The sequence below is a fragment of the Temnothorax curvispinosus genome, unplaced genomic scaffold, assembly GCF_003070985.1.
Source record: "Temnothorax curvispinosus isolate PA1 unplaced genomic scaffold, ASM307098v1 QBEX01017788.1, whole genome shotgun sequence".
NCBI classification, from domain to species: Eukaryota; Metazoa; Arthropoda; class Insecta; order Hymenoptera; family Formicidae; genus Temnothorax; species Temnothorax curvispinosus.
The window spans coordinates 187,159-210,478 of record NW_020227568.1 but is presented as its reverse complement, the minus strand read 5'-3'; the positions used below and the strand labels follow the sequence as shown (position 1 = coordinate 210,478).

The window sequence follows — 23,320 nt, the reverse complement described above, 5'->3', positions numbered from 1 at the left end:
GTATCTCGCTAGAAACAGCATGGATATATTGAGAGAAAATTTTAAAATCCGATAAGTTCTAAATTCAACGCTAGGAATCCGTTATTGTTGATCCACTAATCCATTCGATGAACTGTGCGATTGAATATTACCAGAGAATACAAGTGAAGAACTTGATTAAGAAACCGATCTCTCAACAGTTTTAATTTTTTGATTGAAGAAACGTTATTCGAAAATATATATAATACCAACTTTTCTGACACTCATTTATCAATTGATTTAGCGATATTACAGTTTAGATATAAATAATATTACATAACTCGTTATATAACTCGATCGCATAGTATTATGGAACGCGCCACAGTTAACGGATGTCGATAATGATCGAGAAACGAGTGTCATCAGTTGCAATAATCCTTCTTAGATGAAAGAAAACGCTCTGTATGCTTTCGAATCAATTTATCGATGTCGTCTCGATATCAGTCCTTTCGTTCTCGTCGCGCCTCGGCTGTGCATCGTAGAACGAGAGAGTACCGAGTGGCAGGTAGCGAGTGCAACGGAATACCATCGTCGGGCCGATTCACCTGGCGCAGGCGCGCCGCACTCGTCCTCGTCCCACCCTCTGCGACCCCCGAGCCGCCCCTTGTCCCCGAGGGAGAGCCGACGGAGACGGCGGACTCGTTCGACGAAGACGAGTCGAGTTTCGGGTGCGGGGTCGACTGACAGCCGAACCGTGCTTCAGTCGGCCGGCGAACTCGCGTGCCGAGCCTTCGCGCTGACGTTCCTCCCTCTTTTTCTCTCTCCCTCTGTCTCTCTTTTTCTCGTTCGTCCGCCCTTCGGTGCATCCGGCGCGTACTCGCGACATACCGGCGCGTCGACCGAACGTCGAGGACGTTCCACCCCCGGTTCCGTCGTTCTGTGCCGTCTCACGTCGCGGTCGTCCGGACGTTCGCGAGCCGGGAGTTCGTTTCCCTCGAGAGATGAAGAAGCCTCTGAGTGCTCCGTCCTGAGGTGGATCGTAGATCCTGACGGGTGAGCGAGCACCGTTCGCGAGCATAAGGATGTTTCTCCGTCTGCGAAACGGGCGATTATCGCGGACGGATGATGACCTGACTCCGGAACTTGTCGGGTAAATAGTGCATGAAGTGGGATTCGAGGAAGTGAATGTGTAGTGCGCGCGCGATGTTCCGCTCGTCGAGCGGTGCTCGAAAATATCTCCGAGGACCCGGCCGGTGAACGTAGTCGATCGAACGTCTGTGCCGAACGTGAATGTTTTCGCGAGGCTCTCTTAAATTACTTACGCCGATGTAAGAAGTACCGGAATTCGTGCATTAGGCACCGCCGAGACTTGCCAGGTATCGAAATAATACAATTCTTCTCAATATCTCGAGCGACATTTGATTCTTCGCCAATAACATATCGATGATTTGAAGAAGTACTATGAAAGATTAGGACAAAGCAATTTATCTGGGTTTATCAGGAAGCAGACAATTGGCAAGCTTTCACGGAGAACATATCGTTGACCCAAGAGGAATAGAAAAACTGCTCATCGCGATCCACTAACAATAAGCTCCGTCACGTACGAGATTAAGCAAGCTCCCGGTCAGCAAGTCTAGGACGCAGTACGTGACGAGTCATCCGTGAAAACATATCAGTGAAATATCAGTGAAGCGGCGTATATGACGATCCACCAAGATTCGTCACGTATCGTATTGGTAAAATTCTTCCGCGACGATATCATTCGGGAAACGTATCGTTGATTCAAGAAATTCCGGCGAGACATCACCGAGGAGTTAGGAAGTGGAGCGGATCAGTGACGTCCTACGCCGACGACGCGAGACGGGGGTGATCGTTCGGCAAACGTATTCGCAACATATCCACGAGTCGCTGCTCTCTCTCTTTACAAGCGAGCAACATATCATCTCCGTTGTGTGAGAAATATAATATAGTGCCGCGCGAGTCTCGCGAGCTTTACGAGCGCGTGGGATCGATAGTCGCCCGCGATAGCCATCGTTTTCCGACGGCCTGCATTGTTTCGCTGGCCGGGGAAAAAAAATATGCCGTCTCCCGGTACGCGAGTACACGGCACCGTCACGCGGCCTAGCAAGTAGTACAAGCGGACATTAGTTCGCCCGATCCGACTGCGACGCGATGCGACTCGACGAGTATCACAGACAAGATCGGCAGTTTTGCTAATAGTATACGATTTCGGTTCTTGTCGCACATAGGCAAGAGGGCCCGCTATCGATTGGAATTCAATTTTCGCTCTGTATAGTGCGGGCGAAACGTACGACTGAACGAGACCGTGAGGATCGAAGCTCGTTAATTAAAGGCCGACAGGAGTCGAGACGAGGAGCGCGAGCCACCAGGTAAATATTTCTCGAGGTCACATGGCGAGATCGCAATTTCGCGCTGCTCCATTTTTCTCCGTCTTCGTCACGGTGACGGGAAAGGGGGTAAAAAGAAAAAGAGAGGGACCGAATGTTTTTCCGAGGTGTCGTTCCGCGTTAATTCGAGGAGCACGAAGGGCGTGATTTTTCAAGAGCGGCAAAAAGTTGTTTGCATTTTCGACGTTACACGTCATCGTGTGTGTGGTGGATCGTATAAAATTCCTTCGCGGAGTCTTACGCGAAGGATACACTCCAAGACGATTCGTAAGGGCAGAAAGGGAGCGGGAGGAGGTGAGGCTTGGGGGAGGGGGTGGGAAATCCCCTTTCGTTCTCTTCCGCGTACGAATTTCCGGCGACGTACGTTTACGGCTTCCGCGATCGTTTCGCTTCACACGAAATTGGATTATCGACCTACTGTAATAGTCCTCCAGCACCTTACTTGTCGGAGGACAAGGACACGTGCTCAGGATTGTCCTCCTTCCAATTATGTTTTCCACCAAGTTCGCGAAACATCCGGCGCGAAAGAATCGGATTTTCGCGACGAAGATCGAGCTATGCGGCTTTCCTTGCCGAACCACGTTCTTTACCTTTTGATCGTATATTTTTTTTATCGCGAAAGAGACTCTCTTTATATATTCCTTTACGAATACATGATAAACTCCATTTCGTTTATCATTTATCACAGCAAAATAAATGTTTTCAACTAGTAACATTTTAAATTTATATTGCATAACACAATTTAATTTCTTTATTTTGGTTTCCAATTATTTATTAATTCGTAATTCGTTTTTCACACGCGTAATGGAAAATTTACGCGAAAAGAATATTTACTCGTCTGACTCGCGCAGAGCTACTGTGACACCTGCTTTCTATATTTTTCGCGCAATGTGCAATAAATAGCGTTTTGTTGATTGTGCGTGCTCTCGGAACGTGATCCCACCAATAATACCGTGACACAAATAATACCGTCGTTACCGCTCGAAAAACGGAATACAAATCGCCGGGATTTAGGGAGGGCACCGGGCATCGTGCGGAATTTATTAGTCGCGTCGGAACGTTTCCGTTCGCTTGTTCGTTAAAGAGCGCGCGAAATTGGCGGCCGGTCAATTTTATTAGACCGAACGACGCGGATTCGATTTGACGCTTTGTTGATACTCCTGGTGATATCCCTCGTTTTTACCTCTTTCACTTGTTTTTTTTTTATATCGATACAATTGACTGACAGAGTGACATTCGATTGCCGGTCACGAACCGGTAATAGACGTGATCAGGATTTTACGGTCAGTAGCGATAAACCGACAAATCTTCCATGCCGTAACACGCCTATGAAGAACGGAGGTCAGGGTCGATACTATAGTCTAAAGTTTGACATGATCGTCGAGAGTTACATTTTAGGATTTTCCGTGTTAAATTGTCGATTGAGATTAAACTTGTAACAATTTTTGTAAGCGGCATTGGATATTGCGAACAGGAATTTGCTAATATTCAGCAAGTATCGATCAATATATGTACGAGAATTTACGCCGAGAGCTGGCTGCTCTCGGAGTTTTTTCCATCACGCGTCGCCGTTAATTGTCAAATGTGCTAGAATAGGGAAATTTCAGTAACGCGATATGATTTATCGTAAACCGTGATTTGCTTCCGATTTTTCATTTCAGTTCTATTCGCGACTCGAATATATAACTCGTGGGATACTGTGCTCCCCATACCGTTAAATAACAAAACGCGGTGGCAATTAATTTCCGCGGCATTTCGGTCGATATATCAATTTCAAATGTATTATACGCAGAAATGTTAAAGTAAGGCGCCGCTATATTTCTCCTCCCCGTTTGGCAACAATTTGGCACAAATTTGGCATAAACCACAATTAGGCTTTTCACTTCATTTTGAAGTACAATATTTTGGCCAACGTTGCACATGCCAATTTCAGCTTTTCTCTGGCGTTGCTGGTTGCGTCGGCCGATTAAACAAAACTGCGCGTTTTAATGGGATATCGATAATTGCAAATTTGCCGCGTAATTTGGCAAAAGGCGAAACGCCGGTGTTAATTCGGCGACACGACGCGACGTCACTTGGTTAGCGTCGATGTGGAAGTAACGCGATCGATGATAAACGCGGGCCCCTCGCGTCGAAATCCTGTCGAAAAGCTCGGCGGTGGAAAGGGGCGGGAGGGAGCTGCTGCTGCACAGCTATCTCGCCGCAATTTCGTACATTACCGGTCTTAATCGCAGGAAAGTTTACCCGGAAGCTTCCACGTTGCAGCTTAAGTTCGCGCGATATCGGCCGGATCGATTGGCACGCCACGTTGTTGTAACGATGACGCCTGTGTGATAAAGTCCCGATTGGTCGGAGAAACTCAAAGGCAAACTGTAATGAGGCTCGTCGGGGATTACTCGGTAAATCATGATCTCGAACGCGCGATCCTTTGACCTACCACCCGCCTAGTAGTCGTCACTCGCTCGATGACATTGGTCAGAAGTCTGTGCTTTTGTTAGAAGAGTGATTTCAAAATTGAATGCCCCGTTAAGACTAATGAGAGATGATGAAGCATTTCGTGTCATATTGACACCGTATTTCACAGGTATTATTATGGACCAACTTCGAGACCAACTTAATCAATTATATTAACGGATTTGTTAAGAAAAATTGATTTTTTAAATAAAAGTCCGTCTCTCGTTACTATATATAAATATATAAATGTTAAATTTAATATATTTAAGAAACCGAGAGAGAGGTACATATAAATATTACATGAATCCCAGCAATTACATGTGTAGATATTAAATTATAAATGATGCAATTATCTAGAAGTCTGTTAAATAAATTTTAGGTGTAGAAATAGTACAACAAAACCTTATTACTCTTGTAATTTAAAAGACGTAAAAATTTTACCTCGACATACATTCACGACTGTAAAATCAATATCGCAAGGCGCTAGTATAGTAAAAGGTATTTTACGTTTAAATTGCAGTAGAAAGTACTCACTTTCGTGCCGCTTATCTTTTGAAGTTGATGCATATGTGTTCTTATTATTATTTTTTCTTACTGTCAAGCAAAATATCGACGTAATATATTGTGACATTAGAAAAATGGATTTTATTAATTTCAGCAATATTAAATCCTTCTATTCAACAGTTTTTCATCATCACTGATTTGTTATTCGCTTTTTTAAAATTCTGATCCTACGATAGGTTTTTCCATAATTTTTCGATAATTAAGCACGCTCAGTCGAGATCAAAAGAGACGTTTAATTAAATATTTAATATTAGCGCGGTTTAATTTTTTTGCTTCTTTTATTTAGACGTTGCCAGACATTATTCTTTAATTAATTACTACTTTTTAATTACTACTTATTTGAAATATTATGGATAATGTATATCTTTTCTCTTTCTACATTAATTTTAGCATCATCATTTTCCTTCACGTAATACATAAGGAGTAATGCTTACGTGCTTTCGTTCATGTGACTTTTATTGCATATTTATTATCGCACTATCTTTTTAGATCAATTATTCAGTAATTTTTTTCCGCCTTTGTATAAAATTATCTGCTGCAGCGATCTCACTTTATTTTATGGTACGTTTATTTTTCTAAACTGCTCGTTGAGCTATAGAGAGACACGACAAAAGTAAGTGTTCTTCGGGCTCTGTTTACGACTGTGCGAAGTTCTCGACAGAGTCCGGCGGAATTATTCGGGCCAAGAAACCGGAACCGCGTTAGCACTCCGACGTTACTTGTTAACGGCGCAACTCGTAACTTCGGACAATTATTCAGTGGTGTAATTGGTCCGTGCCCGAGATCTTCGGGCCACGTAACTCCTGTAACTAAGAAACAGCTCTGGAGAATAGGTTGTTTTTGATCTCTCTACCAAGTTCGTACCGGTTACACCTATAATTCTTTTTAGTCTTTTTGTGAAGTCAATTAATAATATATATATTGTTATCGTAATTTTTATCTCAAAGATTTAAACAATTAACAAAAGTTTTTTACTATGGAAGAAACACATTTTTCGGTCTTTTTGCTTCTTTTCCTAAAAATGTTCTATTAAAAAAATTTATAGATATATATACATAAAACTTGCATGTAATGCTATTGTCGATATATATTAATTTGCTATTTGTTTCGTTTTGATGATAGTTTTGAGGAAAATTAAAAATACATTTTTGATGAATTATTAGAATCCGATTTAGATTATCTGGCGCACTGCCGTGCTGCATTGTACAGTGGTGAAAGCAACGATTGATGTGTTTCATTCATTAACACCCGTTAATTAATCTGTCTCTGGCTCGACTTTTCGACTCGAATATGGCCGATTGTAAATGAAAATTGCCATCTCCATTAATCAAGGTGTGTCTATTGAGTGTTACTCCATTGTGATTGTCGTAGCGTGAATGCGATTATCATGTCTCTTGAAAGCGAGATAACATAAATATCGAATAGCCGATAATTTGTGATAAAATTGAACTATCCATTTCTGCTTGATTGGTATTTCTACAAATAACTTTGCGTACACCAATATATTTTGAATCGTTCACAACCTAGCTTTTAGCGAATTCGGCAGTCGGAAGGTTTACAAATAAAAATCTAATATGTTTAAATATTCAACATTTACACATTTTTGAAATTTTGTTATTAAAGTTGATGATTAATAATAATATTAATCCAACAATTGAAAGAGTTTTATTTTTTTTTCTTTATTTTACAATGCCACACGTAGTAACATTGAAATAAATATTTACAGTAAAATTTAACAATATTTTTAGAAGAGGATATTTTTTGACATGTACATGTATATATATCTATATACTATATATACATATATATATATATATATATATATATATATATATATATATATATATATATATTGAAAAGCAAATACAAATAGCTGCAAAGGATGTGGAGGAATGCATACGATATAAAATGCATTGATATTTTTTGTCGATATCACTCTTTGCCTAAGGCATGAAAATGTTTTAATGTTAATATTTTAAACTATCGACCTGCGGTCAAATGTCGTATCCAAATTCAATTTGTAATTAACAGTCGTTTGAACAAACTATTCTTCCACGCGAGTATTCTGTTTTCAACAAATCGAACACAATTTAATTCGTTGCACTTAATCGCAGTCGTTTAATCTCTTTTCCGTCATTGCCGAGTTTGCACATCTTCGCGTTTTGTTTTGTCGCCGGTATCGCAGCGCAGCGTTTCGTTATTGGTTATTATATTAAAATCTCGCTATTAATTCAGCAACGGCTCGGTGTAGTATGATCTTTCTCGAAGAGGTGTGTTTAATTTAGCTCGCTTGAGTCGCAGCGAGGAGATTCTCAGCAATCACGCCCGATCATAAACCCGAGTAATCCTCGCAGAATTTAATTAGGACCACTTTCTCTTTGTCCGCCTTGTAACTACCTTGTAAGCGCCGGCGAGTAATTTTATTCAAGAATTCCGTCCGGCCATTCTTTTTCAAGTATCCGGGCCGTCCGTTTATTTTATCGTGCCAGCGAGATAAAGGGCAGGACGGGCACTTCGGAGAGGATCCCCGCGCGCGAAAGTTTATTAATTGCAAGCGAAGTAACGAACACTCGATCGCTTTTACGCGCGATTAATAAACGTTAAACGTTACCGATAATAATCTGTTATATTTTTTAAATTTTTCTATCGAAAGTAGGCGTATTCGATTTACGAATTTATTCCTGCACTTCTTTTCTCTGTGCGATAAATCGGAGATTCCGCAGGGACTTGCTTTTGTTTCGCTTACGATATTTGCAACTCGTCGTCGTTTTTACACAGAAATCACGGCTGAATGCAAGTTGCACGGGATTCAACGATGCAAAATCTCGAAGAGAGATTGGATATTAAGGGAAAGGGGAATAGGAGGACATTCAGTCGCGACTGCCCGTTCTTTTTATGAGAAAATGCATGGATTACGGCTCGTAAGAAATACAAATTGTCTTAGATAAGGTCGTACCGCTCTGATCGTTCTGATTAATGTTCGGCTTTCTAGATACATGGCGGTGTACGTGAGCATGAACATGCAGCCGATTTAGAGGCGCTTTGGGTGCGATTACGAGCCGGCAAGGTAATGCTCTCTAGAGCAGCAATTTTTACGCCGCAAACCGATAATTTTTCAGAAGTTAACACATAAGCGGTCAGATAAGAGGATAACGGTAAGAGTCGATTTTTCTGAGAGAGAATAAAACTTTATTTTTATAATTTATACGTACTATAAAATCTGTTTTGATTTCATTTTTACTTTAGAGGCAGAAGACAGGTATAAGTGAAAGAAAAAAATCTTTATTAAAAATAATAAGATTATGAATAGACGGATAGAAACTTAAGACGCTATATATTTCTGTCTCTCTTTCTATTATATTTATTATTTTCTATATATAAAATATTTAAGATATGTGAATTATCTTATTGCAATACGTGCTGAATATCTAACGTCGTATGCGCGTTAATCGAATTAATGCGCACTTGTAAATATATGCCGGATTCGGTAGAATTCGAGAAATACGTATCCGTACGTGGGAAAATGTCGTGTTTGCTCCGCCTGATCAAATAGACGCGCGTGTCTAGCGAATAGCTCGTCCCATTTATCGTCTCTACTCAGCCTACTTCATCCTCCTCACGTAAATGCAACCTACACAGTATGCGTCGCGAGTGATTCAAGGAGCAACCAACACGGAAAGAATCGACAGAGCCGACTCTCTCGGAGCTTGGCTCGTCCATCTTCGAGCTTGTGTTTCGGTTTTGTTTTCCCTGCTATTATCATAAACCATTTCGGTTTTGTGCTTGAAAATTTTTCCTAATGATTTTAATCCGTCCTGGAGCGACTTTAATAGCAGTTTATTTAAACATTAAGTCAGGAGGACGTTTATATCACGTTCGGCTATTAAAACGCACAGTATTTTATATTTTTCCGTCCCAAGAAGTTTAGCATATTTTATTATATTACTTTTGAACTTGACTTTGTAAACTTGTTTGGACTTATCTTTTAAAGTATCTTTTTAAAATTTTCCTGTAGTATCAAAATCTACGTTTATATATAGACTGCACGAGGCAGTCAATTGTAGAAGGATGTTCTATTCTACTCCTGTATGTACACCGGCCAAATACGCCGTTCGCGATTATTTGGATCTGTTTGACTAATCTCTATTTTAACTCTCATCGTTTATATTGGGACGCAACAATTACGGGGTGTAGAACACGAAAATCCCCAATGCATACGAGGTGCATTGTACGAGCACATGCACGTGTCTCGTGTCGTCGCGCCATTAACCTTTCGGGGCCAAGACTCCGGCATTTTGACCCGACATCCCGACATCCCGGCCCGGTTCGCATCGATATTTCACATGCTAAAGTCGAGTGTTTGTGAATCGCATTCCTCTTTTGCACCTTGCCACGCAGTTTTAGTGAGCGATGCATCTTGTTACAAGCCTCTTACTGTAATAGTTAAATTGTTAAATTGCATGGTTCCGTGTATAAATTTAAAAAAGTACAAAGATATAATTGTTAAAAGTAATAGAAAATTATATCTTTAAAATAGTTCCTTATTTTAAATAAAAATTCTGAATTTATCGTCTTTTTTCCTACTTTATCGCAATTACATAAACAAAAAGAAAAATGACACAAGGATTTGATAGAAGCTTTTTGGAATAGTCATGTAAAAATATCGAGTCTAATGTTGATTATTTCAATATTCGTTTTTGTTGGGAGAGAGTGAGCTTTTCTTTTTCAGATATTTTCCGCGGCAAAATTTGTCTTGATTTATCACGACATGCCACGCAATTTATCAGCATCCCGGCGAAGTATAGTTGCCATAGTCACGATCGCTTTATTATCTCACGATTACGCGAGCAGAACTGCATTTGCATTCATTATCTCGATCAACCGCGGAATGGTGTCAGAACGCTCAAGCTCGGTTCTGTCTCGTTGACGTATCCAACCCGGCATTAAAGGATAATAGCATCGACACTTTTCCAGCTTTGCATAATCCATTCATATCTACACCGTAGGCAGGCACGTGAGGCGTGCCTCTCTCGCTTTGTGCATGACGTCATACACTTCGGAATGACTTCGTTAACATTGGAAAATACGATCTGTAGACGACACCGTTGGGGAATATATAATTCTTCAAACTCGATTCGTTAAGACTTTATTCGTACCGATATAAATTCCAGTACAATTTCTCTATTTCAATACAAGAAAATGTAGCGATGATCTGAATACAAAGTATTTACTCGATATTTCGTTATTCTTGGTAAACCTGGTTTCAGAGATATAATTAATTTAACAAAATTATTTACGAATAAAACTCTATTTTTAATATTAAAGTAAAAATTTAGACAATTGTTCGTTATTACGCATGTTATTGACACGTTCGCAGATTATTAGCAGATTCTAATCGGCGGCTGAAGATGAAGCGTTGTTGTTGGTCGTCGCTAACGTCAGCGATAAAATATCGTCAATTACTATCGAATCGCAGTTTCCGCGTACAAGTCTTTCGCATCGCCGCATCGCGGTCGTATGAAATAAATTATCTTTTTTTTTCCGCCGCGCGCAATTTCGGATTTTTTTTCCGCGTTGAGCGTTCCCGCGAGCGCACTAACTTTGTAGGGCGGCCGGACGGCAATTTTTCAGCGGACGAAACGAGCCGCGCGAACCGGCAGTTTATTACGGCCGTAGCGTGATTTCGAAACTGCCGCATCGATGACGGCGAACGGCGGCGCGCGAATTTCCGGCGGGTTAAAGTACCGTAAAAAGGGATCGTGAAGTCGGGAAAGCGCGCGTAAATACGTTGACCGCACCCGAAAAATTATTTCCTCGATATACATATATTCGCGGGCGTTGCGGAATTTGGGAATAAAGCGTGAAATAAAATCTAGAAACTAAAATATATGAGAAGAATAATATCCGTGTAAAATGGGTACATTTTGGGATAATGAAATTTCATTACGCGCCGACTCGCTTTTGTCACAGTGGAGATCGTGATTTTTTCCCGACTTTTGCGTGTCCGTCGTTTTAGCCCCCTCGACATTTTTGGGGAAGAGCGATATACCCGGCCTTGTGACATATTTCGGAATTTTCAGTTCACATTGCACTTTTCTAATGTCGGAAATTGTAATCTTTGTGGGGCTTTGTACGCTTTCACACTGACGAGTCCGACGGCTATCAGAAAAATTCCATGCCTCTCGCGCTATGCGCGCGTGAATATTTCACGAGATTCCCTGACTTTACCGCCGGGGCTTCATGGCTCATCGTCGAGCCCGAAAATAGTACCTGTCGGTCGTTCGAAACGGTATTGTCGGCGAAACGATCGAACAGGTCACTCGAAGAGCCCTTTTATACCGCATCATACGATCAGCGACGGAACGGAGAAGAGGAGAGCCCGATCGAGACTCTGCGAACTTTTCTGGTTCAAGTCTGCGGAGCCAATCTTCGTCCTTTCTCAGAACGGAGCAAAGGAAGAGATTGTCGGGACGAAGATAGCGGAAGGCAGGGAAAGGAGGATTGGGGAAAGAAAGGAGATTACCTCGTGTAAAATCGCGACGGCGACTTTTCGTTCGCGAAACAGCCGTGGACAAGTCAACGAGTTCCTTCCTCTTTCTTTCATCGCCGGTAATTCCACCAGGCGAGACTCTTCTCGTATAACTACCTGCTCTACTATCAGACAAAGAAGCTGTCGATGACGGATCTTCAACCGTGGGAGGGCAACGCGTCCGATAACATCCGAAAAGCATCCAATATCCTTTTTCACGGTTTTTGAGTTACGTGAGTAGAGTTACATTAAGGATGTTGAAAGAATATTACAAGTGTAATCTTTTAATTACGAAATTATCGTCATTGACGCAAATTTAGCATCAATGATGATACAATTACGGTTTATTATTTATACCTAAATCAAAGCAATGTATTTTGATATTATTCTTAAGTCTTCTTATAAAAAAAAATTTGCTTTACGTTTATTTTAACGGGAGAGATAAAAATTACAAGGAGTAGTATTACACCTCATCGTGCATTTATTTAAACATTTTTCATTGCTTTCGAAAATCCACGAATAATTCGCATCTAAGAATCAAATAAGAACAGAAGCTTGTTTGCGGCAAATTTTGCGTGCCTCGCTGAACGACAGTTCTCCGGTGAAAAAGGTGACGGTAAAGTTTGTACCCCGCGCGCGGCAGAGAGAGAGAGAGAGAGAGAGAGAGAGAGAGAGCCGGAGCCGATAGTAAACCAAATTAAAGACCCCGCGCGAGAGCGGTAAAGCAATTTCGTAGTCCCGCACGGGAAGCTCTTCGTGAGGCGTTTCCACGTCACCGAGCGCGAATAAGCGAGCGAGAGAGTAATGGTGAGAGTCGAAACCCAAGTAGGATACAGGACGCGGGATCTATTTTCCGCGAACGGCCGTAGTGAAATCCTCGCTTTTGCCCGTGCACGTTCTTGCATTTTCTTACTGAAAGGATTTCTCTTGATGATCTGGCAAAGTTCTCGTTCCCGTCTCCTTCCTTCGCAAACAGAACCCACGATTATTTTGTCATTCATCAAGACTATATTTATTTGTAGAAACGGAGCCTGTTAATTTGTGCATCCTCGTGCGTTTAGAATTTTAGAACGTTTAAGACTTAATTTACCGAGAAGTAGTTCTTTAATTTTAACATTACTGTCTTTAAGATTCTCTCTCTCTCTCTCTCTCCTCCAGAAAAAGCGAGAAAACATTTAATATAAATAGAGTATTATTGAACGATTGAAATTAACATCGAGAATTAAAGATACATATTTTATTAGATCTCGGTTTACTTTTTTTTACTAAAGTAAAATCAATTTTTATTATATGAAGGGATTTATAAATGAAAATAAGTGATGCCCCCCCCCCCCGCGCGATACTCCATATACACGTCAATACGATCATTCTTCGTTAAAGTGAACGCCGACACGCAAGTCGTCTCTGTTATTAGAAACGTCCGCGGGTGTAAAATACATTATGTGGAGCGCAATAATATGAAGCGCATCAGAAACATAGGGCATAACGATAAATCGCAATGAGATGCAACGAGGCGCAGCGATGCTCCCCCCATTCTTTTGTCGCTAATATTCCATCGAATATTATCTGTGCGAGATCGAGAGCATTGGTTTAAAAAACATTTGCTCCGCGGTGCGGAACGAATTATTACGGAATGGAAATTTCACGAGATTTGCATTACATTGAGTGCATGCTCGAGCAGATCGCATCACGCGATATCAATTATAAAAACAGCACGCGGAATATATATCGCGCGCGCGAAGTACAGCGTGATTTGTGCTACCGCGTCGTCGAACTAACGTTTCGAATGACGCCTCGATTTTATTCGAAAAAGCAAATGCCTTGGGAAATCTCGGAACTGCAAAGCAATGTGCCGTTTAAATGTCTGTAATTTTTTCGAGAGATTTTTATTATTTAAACCGGAATTGCGCGTTCTCTCTCTCTCTCTCTCTCTCTCTCTCTCTCTCTCTCTCTCTCTCTTACGATAGTTTGAAAGATATTTGGACTGTACTTGTCGGACAATTTAATCTCAATCAACCGACTCTCATGATATAAAATTACCGGAGAACTGTTTTACGGTGCGCTATACATCATACTTTTTTCTCCAATAATTGCGATGCAATTGTCATCTGTATTAATCAGCTCTTACAATATTTAGATTTTAATTAGTAGAACGATCGTCGTCAATATGTTATTTTTTTCTGAAAAATAGAAATGTAGCTTTCCAATAAAAATCTATAAATGCATAACGGACCTGTCTAAATTCGAAACAGGTCAAAGAAAATAGGTCGATCACTGATAGGTCGATATTTTGAGTAAAGTGCTAACTTTTTATGCATTTAAACTTTCAATTTTAATCTAGATAAAAGCTAAAGTAATTATACTCCTATATATATTTTAATAACATATACTTTTTAAGGACAGATAAATTATTACTATTATTTATTTTATTTTTTATAGCGGTATAAGAAGAAGTGTTAGATATTTGATACGAAACGCGACTTCGCCAAAGTTAATTTATCCTAGGAGGAAGATATTTTTTCCAGACGTGTGACTTTCTCAAACTGGTCGACGTTATTGTCTGACGAACGATATCGAAATCTCGGATGGGGCCGTTACAACTCGTTCGAGCCTTACATACTGCGCGCTCGTCGTTCGATGCACCGAAAGCTCGTAAAGACTTTGAAACTCGTTTCGCTGGTGATTCCACGTGGGTCAAGTCACCCTCTCATACGGCGCGGCGGGTTTAACGCACGGCATTAAGTATCCGCCTACGACGCGGCGCGAGCTAAGGAACACTCGCCTTCGCTAATTCTATCAGCCGCACACGCGACGCGCGTATCGCCCAACGCCTTCCCCCGCGAGGATAACGTGCCGTTTTATCATCCGCCTTCATGCTGCCTTTTGTACGTTTCACGCAATCGTAAAGTACAGCTTAGCCGGATCGATATTTCTACCGTATTCTACAATTTGAAAAAAAATTGCATTAGCTGGACTCAGCTCTTCGCATGTTCTTATATCACGTTAAAATTCTATATATTTCTCTGAAACTAATTAATTAAAATATATGTCCCGAAAACATCGTAAACTCTTTATTTTCGTAGAACTTTCGTAAAGAACACATTGTGATATAGATATATTATTTCGCGGGGACATTTACATTTCCCGGCTAATATTAGCATGAATCTCATAGATTGGAATGTGTTGTGAATGAGCGAATTATTGTTTTATTCAATATTTTAAAAACTATATATTTATAAGTTATATATTTAAAATAATAATTGTATATTTATGTTTATAAGTAGCATTTATCGAATTTTCTAAAATGGTACATGTGAAAAAATTGATTATTAGGCTGAAAAGCCTAATATACTTCATTCTTATATTTTTATTTATTATTTGCCATTGTGAACGCATAATTGTTCAAACTTATTTTACAGCTCGAAAGATTAGATAGTCTGCTCATCTATTCTTCTCTCTTCCACAATGCTTTCCTCGTCCGCAGTTTTTTGATTATACCATTATAGGAAAGGCTTTATTAAGTTTTCAGTCTCGGGGAAAGAACACGTGCCAGTCCATCACGTCTGTCGTTGCCTCGCGGATCGACTTTTAAATTGCGGCGTGAAAAAGGGCGACGGGAAGAAAGTGGTGTAGGTAATTACAGAAATTATTGCGGCACGTGATACAAGTTGATTCGCGCGGATCACAAGAGGCCACGAAAGTTTTGCGGAAATTTTGTGACGTCCCTTACATTGATCCCCGCTTGCGTGTGTACGTTACTTGCGTAAATCGTTCGTTCATGTAAATTTCCGTTCGATTTTAGCCGAGATTCGGCCCGCCCGACGATTTTCCGGAAATCTTTCCCGCATCAAAATTCATGAAGCTTGTCCCTGCGGAACGTTTGGACAGATTGCGAATCATTCGGATGCAGATATGCGAACTTTTCTCAGTTTCGAGCTGTAATCCTTTCCTATATGTATTTTTTTAATCCTCTCGCTGTTTCGTCGCACTTATTCTATATTAAAACAGAATATGTGGAGTTTTAATAAAAATAAAAATATTGCAATGTACGTAATGCAATATTTTTTAAAATGTTATTTTATTGTACTACTATTACACACGATTTTTTCAATATGTGTAAATATGTAGAGATGGAATTTAATCATGTGTTCATTTTATAATAGTCAAAATGGCAATTTCAAAAATGTATTTAATTGATCGACAGCATTGTTTTCTCTTTCTCTTTTCCTCCTTTTTCTCATTCTCCTATACAAAATTAATTTAATATATATGATATAACAAGTTAATAAATTCCTGTTATTATTTCTGACACGAATTCTGAAACGCCCGTTGTTCTTTGCCTAACACTCTGCTATATAGAGTCTCGCTTTGTGCGTGTAATACTTTTTGAATCGATAATGTTTCTCAGAGAGATCACGCACCGATGATATGCCACATATATCCGCCCTACTAGCTGTGTTCACTGTGTTCGCGGTGTTCGCCTATACCCGGAGGCGACTATCGCCGAGGAGAAACCTTTATTAAGTCTTCAACTTCGCGAGACGCGTGTCTGTCCGTCAGAGCGAAATTGAGTTGCCGCGGATCGTCCTTCGGCTGACACATCGACGAATACAGGGCTCGGTGTAATGAGAAGTCGAGGTGCCGTGCGTTTAGTGCCTTTGTTTTAACCTCTTCTGACCTGGCTATATCCAGTCTTGAAAAATTATGTAAGACTATCGTCTGAGTTTGTTTGTGGACTGTTCGATCAACTTCTAGAGCGCAATTTTTATTAGAAATCGTACCTTTTCAAGATTGCAATTTTCAAAGTTATGTAGCATTTCCTATTATTATTGGGTATTACGCATTCTTTGGCAATTTAAAGTTTATGTTGTCTCTCATCACAGGAAATCTTTTTTAAATATTTGATATTAGATATGTTTATTCTAAATATTAGATTTAATATAAAAAATTTTTAGTATAATTAAACTAATAAATTAAATATAATAAATATAATAAAATCTTCTAATATATATTTAAAGAATTTAACATTAATTTGAGTACGGTTTGTGTCGTTTCTCCAGAATCGTTCTAAATTGTCGAATAAATCAACTAATACAAAAAATGTAAGTTATATATTTAAAATAGGGAAAATATTGGGTTGGCAAATAAGTTCGTTCGGTTTTTTCCATTCAAAACCAGTCAAAAAACCGAACGAACTTATTTGCCAACCCAATAGTAATAAACAAGAATATATGTATAATTGATCAGATTCAGAATTCTATTTGACGACTATCAATTAGGGGTAAATTTGTGCTCGATTTCCGTCATTTGCACAGTGCGGACGGTTTATGCCGCTAATCGCGTGCTATTCTATGGGATATTTCACAGTTCATGTCTCAAACGTGATTTTCCGCAACGCTGGCGGAAACATGTTCGACGAACTTTATTGCACGGCCATTTATTTTTTTCGTCACAATACAATTGTAAAATAGTCACGTATTACTGAATATTTTTATACGATTAAAAGTGTCACTCTGGAGCAAGTGTTGTGAATGAAAGAGCAATAAATATGGCTTTGATAGTTGAATCGCTTTAATAGAATTTTAATGCTTCACTATGCTCTCTCATTCACTACAAAAATAGTACGCGACATGTAAACATATTCGAGATAGAATAAAGAAATTACTGAACGTACAGCAATGTATTTAAAAATATGTAAGTTTTTAATGTTATTAAATTCTCTTTATTGATGAATTTTTCATTAAATGCTGACGCTGCTGTCTAGTAACAAATTGCTAAAGCTTTGCTTGTCGATCACCTCGAACAGTGAAATAAAATCAAAAGCTATTTCAGCTGTTATAATATCTTTGAATGTTGTCGGAACCAGGAGCAGTGAAAATACATTTCCTGGTTACTTTATTGCCACGGATATGAATCGAATTTCCATAACACGTTAGCAAATTACGAAATAATCCCGGATATAGGCAGAATCAAACTCTCGCAAGCGATTGTAAAAAATTTCTCATTACCTTGGGGCTGCGTTCCAGAACGTTATGCTGGAAAGGATATCGCTTCATGTAGTAATCATGAAATAATCATGAAATAAAAATCGCTAGATCTTCCCTTTTATTTTAATAGCGTGTTGGGAACACTGTAGTACTTGTCATAATTCTTGAGCTTTTTCTTTGGACACGGGAAATTTTTGCGAACCGACGAGGGTAGACACGCGGACGCGAAATAATGGGGGGGGGGGGGGGGGAAAAGCAAGCGGGGAAAAAAGACCGAGAGTCGCCGGGAATACATTTCCCGCTTGTCTGCTGGTCCTCGAGGCAAAGGGCATCTTCGGACAAGCGAAGCATTTTTAATCTTCAAAAGCAAACATACAGGAGAGAGTGCATGGTGGAGCACGGAAGAAAGTGGCAAAGTTCTGTCGCAAAGTTTTGTGGAAGTTATTCAGCTTGATGGTATAGTGTCGCAGACCGCGAGCTTGAGAACCGAATATTTTATTCACGATTGTTGAACGAATGGTGCATTACATGGGACTATACGTCGTATAAGATATTGTTCGTATAACGATTTATGTGCAGTGCACCATATTTATGTGCAGTGGATGGACAATGCAGCTGGACTAGAGACTAACCGATTCGAAATCTCGTTATTCTCGTTAATCTCGATAATTCGAATTAAAACGGTAAGCTGTAATCGGGCAAAGTGAGCATTGTACAATATATTAACGCGTTAAAGGAAAATACAGTTTGCACCGCCGTGACATTGGTTGAATAACGAACCGGTAGGTTAATAATGACAGACAGTTTTCCTTGGTAAGAGAATTAATAATTCAAAATGTATTTCATTTTGGCCCCGGGCATTTTTACTTCGCTTTGCTGAAACAAAGTATCTCGTAGTTTGAAATAATTATGTTTTTGCCAGAGATCCCTTTTTCCTATTCACTGCATTTTATTCTATGTGAAAATGAGAAAAATTTGCGGAGAATTAAGCATTCTTCTATTATATAAAAATATGAGGGAATGCACTATTAGAGTAAGAATGCAGTATAACATTATTGTTAGCTGAATACATATACAATTACGAAAAAGTATCTTACAATTATTTGTAAGTATACTCGATACGCATCTATGCACATACGTACGTTATTTAAATATTTATAAGTGCATGTTTTATCATTCTATTTATGTTTGAATTATTGAAGGAAAGATAAGGATTACTCTTTCTCTTTCTGTATCTATCTATCTGTTTCTCTTCTCTGTCTATCTTTCTTCATCTTTACCAAAGATACAACTTAAAAAAGAAAAAAACATACTGTATTCTCTTCGCCGTTCTTTTTGCTGGAAAAATCAATTTTAATCGGAAAGCGCGGGAAGTAAAAATTTACGAACGAATCCTCGTATCTTGTAGTGAAAAAGGCACCGGTATGCACCAACGATTTACTTGGTTTTATTGCGGATACTGCCATTTATTTCGATCCAGCTTTCGCCTCGCTGTTGGGAGCTTTTGAGCGTCCACGGAACGAATAGTCCGCGGTAAAAGTGCTTAAACTCACCCCCCCCCCTAAAGTGTGCAGAGAATTAAAGGCCAAATAATTTTTAAGCGACAAATTCAACAAAAATATTTAGAATTGATATTTTTATCAAAATTACGAAATTCTTTGGCAAAATCCAGAGAAAATTTTCCATAAAATAACAATTAAATTATCAAAGAATAAATAATAGATTTTTCATTTTTATACACATAATAAATATATTGTTCATTATGCAAATATAAAATATAAACGTTGTAAAAAAAGAACGAAGCAACCGACAAGTTTTTGAAAAACATGCATAATAACGTGGATGATATAGTGCATCTAATTAATCAGCCTTCCTTTGTTTTTAAAAATGGGCATTGTGTTCTGTATGCCATGCCTCGTTCGCCGTAACGTCAGCGATGTAAAACAGTTTTTTATTTAGAATTTATTATTTGGCCTGGTCGCTAGGCTTCTCCGATAACTCGCACGCGAACTCTTAGGTGGGTGAAGTTTCCTTCAGGCATATTACCTGAACAAGCTAAATCAAAGTTCTTTATGACTCGCCACGTTCGGTCGATAAAATAACATCTTTCTACACGAAAATTTTCGTTGGAAGAGACGAGAGATTCTTATCCAATCCTGCGTTTAATTGCGCAATGTCTGACTATACTGAGCGATAACTACTACCATGTATAAATCCTATAGACTTTCAGTTTGATTAAATTTTAGAGTTATTCAATTTCGCAGAAATTGAAATTATTTTTATTCAATTTTCTTCAAATGTTAAATTAAATTTAATATGACTAAACTAAATAAATTTGTTTATTTAATTGATATCTGAATTACATATTGAAAAGAATAGATGCTTGCAAATTGCAGTTTTTCGCGTTGTAATAATTTTACGCGTTGTCGTTTAATCAATAAGCAATATTGTTAAGTCCAGGCTTGACTATGAGGCGCTTGATATCCGCACGAATGTTAATTAACCTACCTTAGCTGTATATGTTAGCAGGATGTTGCCTTGTCGCTCATTTTGCCTCTATATTGCCACGTCGCTCGTCTTGCTTCATATTGCTCAACTCAAAGCGGCAACTAATCCTGGTAACAGTACAGACCATCAATATTACTTAATAATATTCGATCATGTAAGCAGTGCTCTTATTACATAACGAACGACAATTATTACCAGCGATATACTTGTCATCGAATAATTACCAATTAAATACAATAATTAATCGACGATAAAAATAACAATTTATTTATACCGCTTTATCTTGTTGAACATAACAGCAGCTAATTATTATTTAACTGTTTATTCCAATATTGGCAAAAGACCCGCGTCAATCGACATACAGTGTATCGAGAAGCGTCTGGCTTTAAAGTCGCGCTACACATTTCTTTACGTCGGCCAACTTTTCGCATAAAGATACTTCCAGCAGCGTGAAATGTATACGTGCGCGGCACGAGTAACCGACTTATACCGCCGAGTATAGTATTTCCACCGCCCCCGCCTCACCGCATTCCGCGTCACTATTTATTGCATTCTCTCGCGGGAACGCGATAAGTATTACTCCTATACTTAAGATCGATCGCGGCCATCCACAACGTGTGTACACATTCCTCTTTCACTTTTCCACTTTTCTCGCGCCTTTTTTGCTCTTCACTTCAACTAGTTCTTTCGCGCCTCACCGCAGCTCTCCAGATGACGAGCTACCTCTGATCGCCCGTACATCGATCGGTTTTTTTTCCCCACTCACTGTCTCTGCCGCGATTCCGTCATATGTATGCCGTAACGCCGTGACCTATCCCACGGAAATCGATACGTTATGCCCGAGGATATCGAACTCTTTTGCGAGCTATAGTCACATCGTTGACTCTGTCGCCTGATATAAATGCTGCATAGAGCGCGGATTTTGATGGAAACAATCGGCCGACTCTCTCTTTTTATCTGTCTTCCTCTGCCTCTTTCACTCTGTCACCTTTCCTCTCTTCCTCTCGCTCCCGGCGGTAAACGTCGCGATTTGAATCAGATTTAAATGTGGTGTAGACAAATGAGGAAAAATCCGAAGTGACTAAAACGGGGAAGGGAAAGCAAATGTTCTCAGGCTAGTTACTTTTACATGCATAATTCATGTACATGCATTTCCTCTGTTCACGTGTTCCACTAAATGTAGAATGGCAAGTGGTATGAGGCACAAACAACGCTCATACACACGTTTTTATTAAATAACGTAACCAAGATCGGTAATTGCCGCATTAATAAAATTAGCTCGTCGACGTTAACAAAGCCCGTAATTATCATAATTTTATATTAAATTACAGTTTTTATTGTGATATATGCCATTATCGTATTCATTACACTGTCCTTTGCTTCTCATTAAATTTATTCTCATTTAATATCAATAAATGACACAAAATTATTGTATTCGAATACTTGCTCTCCAACCATTTATTTACGATGTTACGTGCGAACGCCTGCATGGTTTTCGTATAACATTTTGATATATTTTCAATCCGTTCGAAGGAGCTTGAACCTTCGAAATGCGGTGTGTTCTTCGCAAATGTATCTATCGAATGTTCCCCCTCGCAATCGAATATTCGGCGCAGCATTGGTTTCCAACATTCGGCGTGCAAATCTCGGATCCATAATCCAAGAGTCGAGTCATTGTCGACACTACGGTGCGACGTCGTCCAATGTTCTTTCAAAAATCGCGCGCGAGATAACTTTGTCGTTATCGGAGAAAACTGTCGCAGCGTAATTCGCGATGTTTCACCCCGTCGATCTTCACGATCTGCCCTCCACGACTTCGTTTCTTTACCGCGGCCGGAAAACACGCGCGACATTGCGTCTTTCATCCTCCATTGAGAAAAAGGCTCCAGAGTAAAACTAAAGAAGAAACTGCGAGATGACTGTTCGATTCGCAGTTACTACTTTTTCCTCGGTGAATATCCACTTTACGCGACGGAACGTCATTTTACACGCTTTAAAGCGCAATAATATCTTCTACAGTGGTTGAGATAATCGTCCAACGAGCGTTTACTATGTTCGTCGCTTCTTTTCTTAATAAGAAATTTTTAATAAAAGTATTGTTCCGAGACATAAATAGTTTGTTCATTGCAAGAGAGAGACTTTTCAGATTAAGCGTCAGACGGGGTGTACTGTCCATTTAAAAATTGCACCTCAAAGTCTGCGAATACTTTAAGACGTTGTGATAAACTTTTTATCTGTCCAAATAATGTTTGCGCATCCGTCGAGAAACCCGGTGATACATACACCACCACAGGACCGAATGCCACGGCCGTAGACGAATATGAAACGGCAGATGTGACATTCGTCGCGACGGCGTCTCGCTGAAAGGGGAAAAAGAAAATGAAGAAGGGTCGGACGACGGGACGGGGAAGGGAGCGGAATGGAAATAAAAAGGAGAAAAACGTTTGCCGGCTGCACGCTTCGCGGAGGATGCTGGGCGCAGGGAGATCGGACGCCCCCGGGCGAGGGGGTTGGCGGGGGTGAGACGGGCGATAGTACAAGGGGGTGGCATCTAAATGGAGATGTCTTGTATGCAGAGCCGCGCCGTCAGGACGATAGCAGCTCGAAAGCTGCGTCCGTTTCCAAGACTAAGAGACAAAAGTTGCTAAAAGGGAAATCTATCAGGAGATACTCACCCTCTTTCCCTGAAACTTCGTAAAATAAACCGATTCTTGCTGTTTCTGCTCCTTTCCTCTTCTTTTTTTTCAGATATATTGTGGTGTCTTAAATGTAGTTATACTTCTTTCAATGTACAGCCAATATCTCATATTAACGAGCGTTTATCTCTCGACATCCATAATATTCATAATTTTTATATATAACTTTGATACATGAATGCTAATTAATTTTAACTTGTTTTTACATGTTTTGCT

At 39.7% G+C, this 23,320-nt stretch overlaps 2 protein-coding genes across 2 annotated transcripts in view; both read left to right on the top strand.

The window, feature by feature from the left end:
- The window catches only part of LOC112467710, a 153,521-nt gene that overhangs the window by 81,560 nt on the left and 48,641 nt on the right, over positions 1-23,320 (top strand). The gene's annotated exons all lie outside the window — the stretch shown is intronic.
- The window catches only part of LOC112467709, a 134,205-nt gene continuing 111,593 nt past the window's right edge, over positions 709-23,320 (top strand). The window contains exon 1 of the mRNA XM_025036437.1: positions 709-2,348. The gene's annotated coding sequence lies outside the window, so the exon portion shown is untranslated. The remainder of the gene's footprint in view (positions 2,349-23,320) is intronic.